The 14,947-nt window shown below is 34.1% G+C and overlaps 1 pseudogene; it reads right to left on the bottom strand.

Moving 5' to 3' along the window:
* Positions 1-5,302: 5,302 nt before the first annotated feature.
* Positions 5,303-7,424, bottom strand: LOC138916395 (olfactory receptor 4P4-like; annotated as a pseudogene).
* Between the last annotated feature and the right edge of the window lie 7,523 nt (positions 7,425-14,947).

Here is a 14,947-nt window from a genome sequence, read left to right on the forward strand (position 1 = left end):
TTAAAAACTCCACTTTTTCACAATTACCTAATTATTTAATGCAAAACCAGATAAACTCCAAAGTTATTGTCCTTGAACCATTTCAGAATATTTTGATATGCAGATGACAAAATGAGATAATAAATTAAGACAAATTCTCTAAATCTATAAAACTATAGGCAGTAAACAAAATCTACAAACTCAACCTGTTGCTCTCTCCTACATATGTAGCCCATTTATAAAGAGTAAGAAAGTTATACTCACATACATGAATAAAATGCACTAAATCTCCTCATGCCCTCAAACATGAACACTGCTACCACAGCCACAAAGAGTCCCTGTGTAAGAAAAATGGCTAGGGAAAAAAAGAGCCTAATTCATTCTCTAGAATAGCTCTTCACTCACTTTAGGAACTAGTATTCATTTGGTCTAGGGTCCCCAGCTACAAAATGATAAATCCACTATCATTAATTTCAGTTAAGATTTTGCATAACCTTTGGGCTTTCTACCATTGTTAAAAGCAAAGTTTTGAAAAATCTTAAACTTAAATAAAGTGAAATTCCTTGGGTTTATATACTGGCTTTGCTATGAATAAGCATATGACCTCACTACATTACATAAATACATTGACAATCAACAGGTCTAATCATTCTTTTTATTAGCTTACAATTTGAGCATTCCTATGGGCCTAATGTTCTTCTTAACACATTATAGGTACAATCTTTTTCAATCTTCACAATAAGTCTAAGAAGTAAATGCTATTGATATTTACTTAATAAAGTGATGTAATAATTAACATTATTACTCATTTAATTTCTCTATGATTCAGTTTCCTCTTTTGGGCTTATTGTGAACCTAATAAGTAGCAGAGTCAAGATTTAAAACAAGATACACTCACTTAGCAATATACTTCACAAAATATTACAAAGTTAGCTCAATTCCTGATATATATGGTATACTCAATAAATATTTGATAATATTATATTAAAACAGAGGATCTCAGTGACCTTGATATTTCAATTTTTAATCTATGCAAAAGTAAACTCTATATATGTTTAATTTTCATGATCCTAAATTTCTCAAAGACACAGAGACTTGTCTTTCATTGTCTTGAAATCTTAAAAAGTGCTTGTGCAAATTTAATTCTAAATTCTAGACACTTTCTTTGATCTGTGTGATTTTTGGCATGTACTTTTTTTTTTTCTCAGACCATCATCTCACTGATGGATACATACAATCCTGATGAATACATCTATCTCCCAATGATGTTGTGAGAATTAACTAAATAAAGTGAATGAGCCATCCAGTATATGGTGTGACTCAGCAAGAAAGTATTTCCAATTATTTTTATATTTGTTCTATCCTTGTTAAATACAAGTTACCATTCATTTAACTAATAATCAGTAAATGTTTGTTGAATGATTAAAATAAATAACTTTAATGATTTAAAACAACATTTGGGGGCTGATCCCATGGATAAGCTGTTAAGATCACAAGCCCTGTTCTGCTGGCCTAGGGTTCACCAGTGCGGATCCTGGGCGTGGACCTACACACCACTCATCAAGCCGTGCTGTGGCAGCATCCTATATAGAAGAACTAGAATGCCCTACAACTAGGATATACAGCTATGTACTGGGATTTTGGGGAGAAAACAAAAAAAAGAAGGAACATTGGTAACAGACATTAGTTCAGGACCAATCTTCCTCACAAAAAAAGGCATCTAAAAAAATAGTCCCAACAAATAGTTTGACTGGAAGGATCCCATCTCGCAGCGGTAGAGATCTCAGGACAATGCATGGACATTTAAAAAGTTAAACAAATGAATAAATAAAGGAAACAGAATATAAATAAAATAGTTCAAAATTGATATTGTTACCATCACAACCATCACATGCAACATGGGCAGGCAAAGAAGTCAATAGAGATAAGGTATCAGAGAGGAAAGATTTGACATACTTCCATTTGACTTTTAAGTGACCCACCCAGGATCTTTGGTTATGTTAATTCTTGGGCCAACTTTATTTTTTTCATGAGACAGAAACAGGGATTAAGGTAGTGGTTACTGCAGGGAACTTATTTGTCCTTTCCATTTGGGTTTTCTCACTTTCTTGGTAACCTGTGAATCACTTATTTTCTTAATTGATAGTCAACTTTCTACCAAAAAATCTAATAATGTTTTCTTTCTATTTGGAACTTGCTATCCAGCTAAGCATCATTTTCCTGTCACTGTCTGACTGCCTCTTTTGGATGAAATATCACACTCTCAATGGGCAATTCCTTGATTTTATTGCTGACCAAATCTCAAAACAAATTATAAAATTCAGAGAAGATGCCTGTATCTACTGTATTTAACTACAAATGGCAGTCAATCTGTTATCTATAATGGAGACAAAAATATAACCAGATGATCTTACACATCCAGGCAGGATAATGGGAAAGAAGGAAAAATAATTTACCACACATGCTCTTCCACTTCAGTTGTTGTGAATCCATTTCTACTTCTTCGTTTCAGTGTTTTCTCTTCTTCCTCATTGAAATGCTAGTCATTCACCTACTGTTCAGAGTATTTCACTTCAACTTCTTGAATTCACATTTCACTCAGCATAGTTCATTAGCCATTTATAGAAAAAGATTTTTGTATCATTTGAAAGACTACCGACACCTGTCACTCAAGCAGTGTTCACACAAACAATGACAGGTCCTATGCCCAGAGCAACACTTTAAATTCAAGTGGAATAATTTTAATATCCAAACAAGTCAAATCACAATCTATACTTTCATAGCTAAAATTATTCCTAGAGATGTCCAGGCTCACATGATTAATTGAATACTTAATAGAGTACACATTCTAAAACTGCATTTCTTTTATTCTAGACTATTGACTCTTCCTTCCAAGTTGTTTGGATTTACCTTCCCAAATATTAAGCTCTTCCTTTAGATTTAAATTATCAGACCCACCTCAGCTAAGATAGTCTCTGGATTATAAATAGTATGCAAACCATAATAAATTTTGCATGTACTTTAGAATTCTCAATCATTAGACATTCCTCCTGGGCCCCAGTGACTGAGTTCCCCTGCACTTTATTCAAAGAGTTTTGAGATACAACAAATCTGAGTGGCTTTTGATTGAGGGACTTATCCTTTCTGTAATCTCTATAAACTGACTGAGGAGGAAAGAATAGTTCTGGACCTTATCGTAGCTAATGGTCTTCATCTCTCCTCAAAAATTATCTTTATTGTATTCTCCTAGAGAAATAGAGTAAATTTAAATTATTTCCAAGTATTAGTTAGGTAGATTTCGAGAAAAATTATGAACTAATATAACTTAGTACTATTTTATATAGATTTAAACACTTTCCAAAAAATAATTTTAAAAAATTTGCAGTTGAATATGTGTTAATTTTCCCCCAAATCTTTACATCATTTCCATATGTCTTTATTTCCTATGTTTCTTTTTTCACATCTGTAACCAAAGATTGGAGCTGACTTCAACTGTGCTTTGTGAGCAGAATAAATAATAGCAAATGCTTATTGAGGATTTACTGTGTATCAAACACTAAGTGTTCTCATTTAATCTTCACAAGGACACAGTGAGATAGGCACTATGAGCATCATTATTTTACCCATGAGAAAATTCTGTAACAGATAAGATATATACATTTCCTAAGGCTTCAAGGCAAGGAGGAGATTACCCACAAAAGTCAGGAGAATAGCAAATTCTAGGGGAAGGGAAAGAGTAAGGACAGGAAGGGACATATCGTTGACTTTGGAGATGATGACAGAGTTCCACTTCTTGATTCATGTGTTCATTAGAGGGATATTTCCATTGTAGTTCTCTCTCTCTATCATTTGCAAAATTCTTTTGTATTACATTTTATAATTTAAGTATGTGAAAAATATGTAAGAAAGCCCTAAAAACCATATCCAAGGCACCTAAGCTCCCCAGGGTAATGTGAAATTTGATTTTCCTCCAAAGAATTAACTCAAAAGCAAATCTAGCTATTTTACTTTAGTCCAGTCCATTTCATACACTCCTAAAGGCACCTGTTTTTTTCTTTTAACTTTATTGAGGAATAATTGACAACTATAATTACATTTATTTAAAGTCTACAATGTGATAATTTGATACACATATACATTGTAGCACTGTAGCGTGATTACCAAGATCCAGATAATTAACACATCCATCACTCCACATATTTAACTTTTTGTGTGTGTGTTTGTGGTGAGAATGCTTAAGATCTGCTCTCAGAAACTTTCAAATATACAAAACCATATTGTTAACTATAGTCACCATGCTGTACACTAGATCTTCAGAACTCAATTCTTCTTAAAACTGAAAATTTGTACCCTTTGACCTACATCACCCTATTGAAACCTGCTTTAAGACATTAATGACATTTCTCTTTGAGATATCTCCTACAGTCTAGATCATGTTTTCACAATTATTTCTACTCTTAATACTGAAGACCTTTCATGATATCCTCTCTGGGCTTCCTTTTCTCTGTCTTTGCAGACATGCTCGAGGCTCTGTTATATAAATCACAAGTTGGACAAATTACTAATAAAGAAATGAAGATTATGCCAGATTAAACTACTTCTCTAATACCGAAACAGCAATGTACAATGTCTACAGGTTTTGAGAGAAAAAGGTTGAGAATGATAAACATTATTCCTAGTCTCATTGTCTTTCATTTATGCAGGAAAGTAAAGGATACCTTCATATTTGTTTGGCTTGATTATATGTATTACTTATGTATTCTTTTTCACCAAAAGCTTTTAAAAAGTCTTTACTGAAATAAATTTTATAATACTGTGTTAGTAACTTGTCCAAATTGCAATTTATGTAATTCTTCTCTCACTTAAATGTGCTGCAATTTGCCTTCCATATACTTTCTCTAAGTTCCCTTCCCCTTCATTTTATATCAATGTTTTAATAATCTTTGTGAAAACCTATTGAATTTTAAGTTCTCAAATAATCTTCAGGTTTTTCAAATAACTCTGTTGTTACTATTACGCTATTACCCACCTTCTTATGACGGTCTTTTTTTTAATGGAAATCCTGTTTATTTGCATCCTATTGATGATACCAAAATATTTTCTTACATTTTTTCTGATTCCCTTGGGAAATCTTTCTCAGAAATCTACTCTTCACAATACCTACAAATAAATTGATTTATCCTCAAAAAAATATGAGGAAGATTAGCCCTGAGTTAACATCTTCTGCCAATCCCCCTCTTTTTACTGAGGCAGATTGGCCCTGAGCTAACATCTGTGCCCATCTTCCTCTATTTTATATGTCGGATGCCTGCCACAGCATGGCTTGCTAAGTAGTGCATAGGTCCATGCCAGGGATCCAAACCAGTGAACCCTGGCCGCCAAAGCAGAGTTTGCAGACTTAAGTGCTATGCCACTGGACCAGTCCCAGTAGTATGTTTTTTAATATCACCAATAGTTGTGTTTTTGTTTTTGTTATTTTTCTCTCACCTTGAGGAAAGAAAATATATACAAAAAGTATTACGCAAAAGGAAAATTTATTTTTTAAAGAATATCACTTGGCCCTATTCCCTGTCCACTAGGTTGGAGATTGAATTCATTTTTCATATCTACCTGTCAACACAAGCTGATATGTACAGTTTCTTCCTATATGTAGTCTTGTAGTCACTCAACTAATTGAACTACTAGAAAAGGATGAGACCTATTAATTTTCTCATCCTGTCTTTCCATATTTTGAGTATCTGTGATGTAATAAACACAGTAACAGAAAAATAAACTGTCACCAGTCCCTTTGTCCCTGCCTATGACACTTTCAGGCAGACGGGGACAGGGTGCTGAAGCTCCAAGGAAACAGGTCCGACCACTCCTTTTCCTTCACACCTTAAACCAAATGATTTCTATGAAGTTTTTCATTGCACAATTTATTTCACAGGGCCAGCATTTAAGATTTACTTGAATATCCTATTGGGAAATAAAGCTCAATAATAGAAAAATATTCTGTTTTTAATTTTTGAAAACCACGTTTAATCTACTTCATTTCTACTTCGTACAGAATGCCAAAAAATTGCCTAGTCTCCATGTATAAATTTTAAACACAAGTGGTTATTAAAATTCTCAATCAGCCTCAGAATCACCTACTCTATATGACATAGTCACCATTCCTTTAGTCTAGAATATTTTTAATACGCATATGCCACTACTCAATCTCAGTGCCACAGTGAAACTGTCACTTTATTCATAATCCTTCAGCTCATCTCTGACATTTATAATGTGAATAATTTGAGTTCAATGATCTGAAAGCTAACAGAGCTCTCTGATTCCAAGTCCACTTCTATTCCTGAATAATTGAGTAGGAAAAGTCAATTATGTTTTTCTTCTGAAAATATCTTTTCACACCAAACCCTTCTCATGGCCTTTTTCATCTCTGCATTTCTCAGGGTATAGATTAATGGATTGAACATAGGAGCAATGATGGTATAAAATAGAGCAAATATTTTGTCCTCAGGGTAAGTAGTAGGGGGTCTGAGGTAGGCAAGATAGAAGGCCCAAAAAATAAGACAACCACAGTGATATGAGACCCACAGGTAGACAGCGCTTTGCATCTTCCCTCTGCTGACTGATTTCTTAAGGTGAATAATATAATGACATAAGACCCAAACAAGAGAACAAAGGTTACTAAGGCAACCATTCCTGAATTGGCAACCACAAGGACACCAGTGATGTATGTATCGGTACAGGCAACTTTCAGCAAAGGAAAAATATCACAATAGTAGTGATCTATTTCATTGGGGCCACAGAAGGGCAAATGAATTGTCATAGAAAACTGAGAAAATGAATGAATGGCTCCACCAGTCCAAGCAGCCAAGACTAGGAGATTGCACCTTGTCCTGTTCATGATAATCATGTAATGGAGAGGTTTGCAGATGGCAACACAACGATCAAAGGCCATGACTATGAGGATGAAGACCTCAATGATGCCAAAGAAGTGTATGGAAAAGATCTGCAACATGCAATTACTGTAGGAGATGGATTTTCTTCCAAGAGGCAAGTCTCTGATCAGTTTGGGTGTCACACAGGAGGTATAGCAGATGTCCATAAAGGATAAATGGCTGAGGAAATAATACATTGGCTGGTGAAAAAGGGCACTGCATCGAATAGAGGTAAGAATCAGAAGGTTTCCCTCCAAGATGGCAACATAACAAAGTAAGAAGAATACAAAGCAAAATATCTGTATGTTCTGGTTACAGGAAAGTCCCAAAAGAATAAATTCTGAAATGTTCCTCTGACTTTCCATCTAGTGTATACTATGCAAAACTAATTGAGTATCTGAAAAAAATGTAAATTTGAATTAAAACATTTACAATATAATTGCAATCATATAAAAACCACTAACAAACCATGGACGCTAATTCAACAAATCACAGAAGTTAATTTGTAAGTCAATTATATTATCGTATATTTTCTTAGAAATCATAGCTGATTTCTCTAATAGTTTCTTATTTTTTCAAGTATCTTGTTATATTGATAATACTAGAAATACAATTTATTACATTTTGAAAATATAATGATTTAAAAATTACTATTTTCCAGAGAAGTTATACTACTGTTATTTGAAACATTTAGATAACACGGATACTAATGTAATTTAATGAAGGAAATTTACTTTACTTGTAATTTTCAATTATCTTCTTTATTCATAACAGATTTTTCATTTTAGATATTGTTCCCTTCCCTCAGCATGATATGGAACACCCTCCTGACTGTCTGTAGACATATGATCAAGGAATTCAGACACATTTTAAAAAATTGCCTAAATTATAAGATGAGCAATTAGGATTGTAACTAATGTTTCTGGAAATACAAGGGTGTGGTGGGATGAGTACTGAATATTGAATTTGTGAAATCAATCTTGCTGTCAAGTCGCATGACTAAAAATAGTTAAAAATACAGCAAAAATTGGATTTTTTTCCAGACTGACATTTTGAAAAAAGTTAGAAAAACTATTGATATTTCATTTAATTTTTATTGTAAAGAATGTTTTAAGGTAAACTCTATGGTCATTACAGTTCATGGAGCACATAAAGAAAATACACTAATCAAAATGCATAAGATATTTGAACTCTGCACAATTTATGTGCTCTGTTGGAATAAATAGCAATAAAAATGATGTCATGCAATGTAACTCTAAGGCAAACATTGTGGTCAGGAAGTACTCAGCTCTTATCTGTTGATAGTTTATTCATGGATTTGCATATATTATGTTCTGTTTGATTTGGGTAGGACTTACAAAACACAAAGGCAATGGGAAAATGTACTGCAGAGAGCACAAACTTCCAAGTTCTATTCCCCTCATTCATGAGGAATTAGCTGGTGTCCAGGTGGTTGTCTATCCTACTCCTTTATGAGATGTGGCAGCCATATCCTGGCCCGACAAACAAGCATTATTAATTATACATAATTTTTGATGCAACAATATGTATACATTAACAAGTTCAGCATTTTCCAAATTCTGTAGCTGTATTACTAGTGATATTTAAGATTATTTAGCTGGTAAACACACATGGTTTTAAAGCACATTCTGCAGTAAATTGAGGGACTAATTCTCTTTTCAATTTTAGCTCACTATCTTTGACTACAGTAAGCGGGGAAAGTTTTAACTTAATCATATTATGTCAATATTGCTTAAGACATTTTGGTCCTCCTTTTTAACATGAAGACAACAGGTCTTATCCTCAAAGTTTTGTACAAGTTATAGCACCTCCATAAAATTTAATAACTTTTTCTTATATTTTTAAATATATTGTCAAAGTTACAGTTGCAAATAATAGCTCGTTTACGAAAAGAATATAGTGTGTTCCTTTAAATAAATGTACACAAAACAAAGGTGATTTTTAAAAGAATTGCTAAATAACAAATGTCTAGTTATTAGAGTGACAGGAATTAAATACTCATCTAATCCAATCATATTCTTTTTAGTGTAGAAGAAGTAGATTGAGAGAAACTAAGTGAATTTCCCAAAATAAAGAAACGCTGAATGGCAGAGTTTTTAAACTAGATCTCCTAATTCTTATCATGTTTAGTGCTGCCTCCCACAGGAAAAGGGCATGTATCAGAGAAGACAGCAGTGGAGGAATTATCACGATTTTCATCTCATGAAAGATGACAGACACCTAGATCACTATGAGATATATCACAATAGTTATAAGAATAAATGAGTGATGTAGCATATCTCTGCTTTGATGTTGTTTCGCTACACCAGGCTCTGAATTTGACCACTACAGCTGTTAACATTCCAATTCGTATACCTATGGAAATTAGATATCATTACTCTTGGAAACACTAATAATGACAGTGTGACCAACTCTAGGAGAAAGAAACTGTAGTGAGGGAAATAAATGACATTTTTTGGGAAAACTTCAAGGTATTAAAAACATAAATGAAGAAAAGAAGACACTATTATGTAAAAGAATAATTGATGTTACAAAGGCGATGTAGGCAGAATTAGAAATGATGGGGAGAGTAAAATAAAGTGGAGAAAAAACCTACTTTTATTCAAAGCACTGTCTATACATCAGTAAACGTGTGGTACTACAGAAACAATATTGATCACCTGGATGTTTCCAATATTGAGATGTTTGCTATCAGGTGAAATAATATGAAGTCAAGTGTGGCTACATTCTTTTTTCAATCATTGAGATTTAAGTTTTATATAGGAACTGATATCCAAGTCTTAAAAGCCCTTCCAGATTAGAGGCAATGATAACCAATCATCCAGCATGAATTTAGACAATCACTACATCTCATTCCCAACATTTTATACTTTCAGTTACCGTTTATAATGAAATTTTAACAAGAATAAATAAGACAATTTTGTTTCTTTCCATTCACACAAGCTCTGCTCATTTGCATAAGACATTGAACCCAGCTAAGCTTGAGTATTAACTTCTATAACCGGGACATAGATACATCGTTCAGGGAAACAATGAGAAATACGTGAGTTTATGAAACAAAATCCCCAGGGAATATGGAGGGTACAAAACAATCATAATCTTTTCCTTATATTCTTTCTTTGACTGACGAGATTAAGAATTAGCTAAATTGTCCTGCAAACAGACATACGCCCACAATAAAATTTCGTGAAATAAACAAGAACAAAAGTGCAGCATAGATTTTAGCAGGGGAATCAGAACAAACTCCAATATGGATAATGTTTGGGTGTCAAAATAAAATCGATCTGGTGATATCATTTGTTACCTGGGGGAATTTCTTAACACTTAATGTTAAATAAGTAGTCTGTTTTTTCATGCTAACACAATTAAGTTAAAAAGTCATTTTTCACCTTTTATGATATTGTTTAACTGTCCTGTTCATTCCTTATGAGGCACTGTCAGCATTGTAAAATTGCATTTTCCTATAGGTCATCTAGGGCCTATATATGCTATGTATATACACATTTCTATTGGTGTAATCAGCATGTGCCTTAGGAAAACTTACTTACCTGATTCTGATGAATGTGGAAAACTTTAAGGGATTGGTTATTTGAAATATGAGAATTTCTTCGAAGATTGGAGGCTGAAACATTACTGACAATTTAAAAATTTCATTATTTTTAAACATATTATCCAAAAGTGCAAACTCTGTAATATAAAATCGAAACTAAATATTGCAAAAAGACCTTTTTTACTTTTGTTTGGATTTTTATCACATCTGAATGTATAGCCTTCAAATGACAAAAGAAATATCAAATAGACCAAGTGAGCCTAAAAGAAGAATTATAAGGGCAATTACCTGCACATCAGTCGTGGATGGCCCTCAAGTTAGTTTTAAGTTACTCAGGAAACCGTCAGGGTCACACACTTCTTCTACTCATTTTGACAGTTTGCGAACCCTTCACTAGGATTTACATCTGAAATAAAATGAAAACTATAAAGCAGTAGCTGAGACAAATCTAGGATAATTCTCTAAAAATATGTTCAAGTATTGATGTCTTTGAATTTCCAGGAAGGAAAATCTCACTGTTTTACAATGTGAGTGAAGATTTAAATATCACTGAAGACTACTCTGGATTAACAGAGAAGTGATTATTCATTCCATAAGAAAGTGATCTAGAATTTTAAATATTAATTTCACTTGCTGACACCTGCTCATACTTAAAAGTAAACAAGAACGTTTTGAAATATCTGCTAAAGGAGCATGCATATATATACCCTAGGAGTTGTCTCTTTTATGCATATGCCTGAAAGAAATTTGCTCTGCAAGAGCCAAATATAAACTGAGAGGAGATTATGAGAATATTTGACTTCAAAAGTTAAAGATATTACTTTCCCAGAAGCATTTCTTAAAAGATTCTCAGCAAATAACACTAATCAGTTGTCCAAGGTTGTATTCATTCCTCAGTCTTCTGGGAATGTTCAGGCTTTAAATGTATTTTCCACATTTGCGTTAGCCATGCCCCGGGCATTGTGTCTCTAGAGGCCAGTGCTGTTAGCCAGACAGAGAAGCTTGAGAAATTCTGTCCATTTTGGCTTATTTCCTCCTCTCGAGAATAGGAGGGAAACTTGGGTAACACCATAGGAGCACTGGGCTTGCACTGGAGGAGGTCTCTACTTCTGGGGAGGAGAAGGTGAAGAAAATCAGAGAGAAAGATATCCAGAGTCACAACAAGTGTCATTAATAAAAGGAACACAAGATTCATAAAAATCAGTTAACAATTAAGTCAATGACTTTTCACTCCGCTATTCTTCTGGACCAGTAGCCACACCAAACAGCAATGAACTGTCACTGCTGCAATGGATGTTTGGGTTGTTAGAGGCAAAGGAAAAGAGAGAATTGTCAAAATATATTAAAATTAGAACAAATTCCCTACTCCTATTGGTAGTGGAAAAGAACCTACGTTTTTTGTTGAAAAGTATTGAAGAGTGTAATGAAGACAGGAACCAAAAAAATGTATACACTTCTACACTACTTCCTGACACTTTACTTTGAGTAGTTGCAGTGCTACAAGGTATATAGATTCAGAGTAAATCTGCACTGAAATTCAGTTGGCATTCTTTCTTGAACAAAAAAATCTGTATATCCCATGTAGCCATGTAAGACCTCTAGCATTCACTATTTTATAACATCCCATCTAGATGAGGATGAGAACAATTCACTCAGTAAAATAATTATAGTATTTATAAGCATTTTTTAATTACAATATGTCAGTCACTATATTAAGCATTTTAAATGAATTGTCTAATTTAATTCTTCAGAAAGACATTCTCAGGGGCCAGCCCAGTGGCGCTGTGGTGATGTTCACACGTTCTGCTTTGGTGGCCCAGGGTTCGCTGGTTCAGATCCCAGGTGCAGACCTACGCACCACTTCTCAAGCCATGCTGGGGCAGGTGTCCCACATATAAAGTAGAGGAAGATGGGCACGGATGTTAGCTCAGGGCCAGTCTTCCTCAGCAAAAAGAGGAGGATTGGCAGCAGATGTTAGCTCAGGGCTAATCTTCCTCAAAAAGAAAAAAAAGGACATTTTCATGAGAATTATTTCCCCCGTTACTCAAAAACAAACAAACAAAAAATCTTCTAGAGATTAAATCGCTTGCTCAAGATCACAGAGCTGGTTTCAAAAAAAATAATATATTTTGGTGTTTATAACCTAGGTAGAAATAAAATGTATGATAACAAGACATGAAGGCAAAAAGGGGAGAAATGGAAGTATATTATTGTAGGACTATTATACTATCCATAAAGTGGTACGATATTGCATGGAGCTGTGATAAGCTTGAGTTGTATACTATAAACCCTAAAGCTACCACTAAAATAACAAAACAAAAAGTGATAGCCAATAAAGAAAATAAAATGGAATCAGAATTATACTAAATAGATCTAAGAGGAGGAAGACAAAGAAAAAAGGGAACAAATAAAATTAACAAGAAAGCACTGCAAGATGATAGACTTAAACCCAAACTTATCAACAATTATATTAAATGGAAATGGTCTAAGCAGAAAATTAAAAGGCAGAGATTGTCAGATGGGATAGAGGAAAACACAACTATATTTTAGATATAGAAAATGTATTTTATATATGAAGATACAAATAGGTTAGACGTAAAAGGATAAAAGAGATAAATAATGCTAACATCAGTGAAAAGGAAGATGGAGAAGCTTTTTAGTTATTAGACAAAAATAATTAAGAGTAAATAACATTATCAATGATAAAAAATTTCATGTTGTAATGATAAATGGCCAACTAAATCAGGAGACATGACTACCTAAATGTTTATGCCCCTAATAACAGTGCTTCAAAATACATGAAACAACGATTTATTGAATCTTAAGGAAAAATAGATAAATTCACAACATAGTTGGATATTTCAGAACTCATCTGTCAATAATTAGTGGATCAAGTAGACAGAGAATCAGCAAAGATTTAGCAGACTTGAGCAAAACTATGAACTGGCTTCACTTAGTTGTCTTTGTAAAATACTTCATCTAACTCTAGCAGAAGACACATTCTTATCAAGTATACTCAAAACATTTACCAAGATACATCATATTGTGGGCCATCAAACAAGTCTCAATAAATTTAAAAGACCTCTAGTCTTTCCAAGTGTGCTCTTTGACCACAATGGAATCAAATTAGAAAGAATAAAAATAAATCTATGGTATTTCCAAATATATCTGGAAATTGATAACACTTCTAAAAATCCTCATGGGTCAAGAAGAAATAAAAAGGAAGTTAGAATGAAATAATTGATGCTTGCAATTACATGGACTAATCTAAAAATAATTATGTTGAAAGAAGCTAAGAAACATAGAATATGTACTGTATGATTAAATTTATGTAAAAATCTAGAGAACACAAACTAATCTACAGAGACAAAAAGCACATCAAAAATTGCCTTAGAAAAGGTGCCTGTTATGGAACAGGAGAGGGGATTATAATGAATAGGAGGAAATTTTTCAGAGTGATGGATTCTCTCACTATCTTCATTGTGGTGATAGTTTCTCAGCTGTATTCACATGTCAATATTTATCAAATTGTACACTTTAAATATTCACAATTGATTTTATGTCAATTACACTTCAATAAAAGTGTTAAAAGTAACCAGGATTGAGGAAGAGTACACAAGGAATGAACTTGGAAGAGAAGACACCTCCATAAGGATGGGATTTAGACCTTATTGGAGAAGTTGCAGTTGCAGCCCCAGCCAGAACTGCCATGGTCCCTGAGAAAGCAGGAGCTGCCGCTAGAGGGCAGGGTGGCTCAGGCTGGTGGCAGGCAATGCACATGTTGAGTGCAGAAAACCAGCTCAATGCACAGCTGTGTGAGGCTTGGGTTGTGCAGTGGACTCTTAGGGAAGACTCTAGAAAAGAACTTTCTTGGATGTAGGCTTGCACATGCTGAGGGGTGAGCACTCAGATTTAATTGAGATTTGGAAGTTTTGTTGTGGACAGGGAACCACAAATGCTGGGCTGCAAATGTCTGCTTCTGGAGGGTCAGCAGAGTTCAGTGAGATGATCACCAGGTTTGCCCTGGAGCTGTGAGTTTACTGAGGAATTGCAGACTTAGGTAGAATGTTTTTGCAAGTGGAGCAGGATCCAGAAGAAACCAAAGCTAAAACACCAGAACCAGGAGGAAAGACTTTTCCTCCTGCAATTTACCTTCAGTGCCCTCTATAGACTGGCTCCACAGCATGCTCCCTACAACTCCACTACTACGTGGTAGGTAATGAAAGGATGAGATGGAGTTGAGAGGCAATAATAACTGATTCACCAGAGACTGATACTGAAAAATAATATCTCTTTTATGAACTTACATTTTCTTAATTTTCTGTGTGGCCAGAGAGCGTCAGCAATTTGTCTTGTCCCCAATCCTGAAGATTACCATTGAATAATTATTAAAATTCTCTTTAACTTCACAACTGACCACTCCATTTGACACAACTACTATTGCTTTAACTCAGAATCTTTTATATACAGG

The sequence above is a fragment of the Equus caballus genome, chromosome 12 (genome assembly GCF_041296265.1).
Source record: "Equus caballus isolate H_3958 breed thoroughbred chromosome 12, TB-T2T, whole genome shotgun sequence".
Taxonomy (NCBI): domain Eukaryota; kingdom Metazoa; phylum Chordata; class Mammalia; order Perissodactyla; family Equidae; genus Equus; species Equus caballus.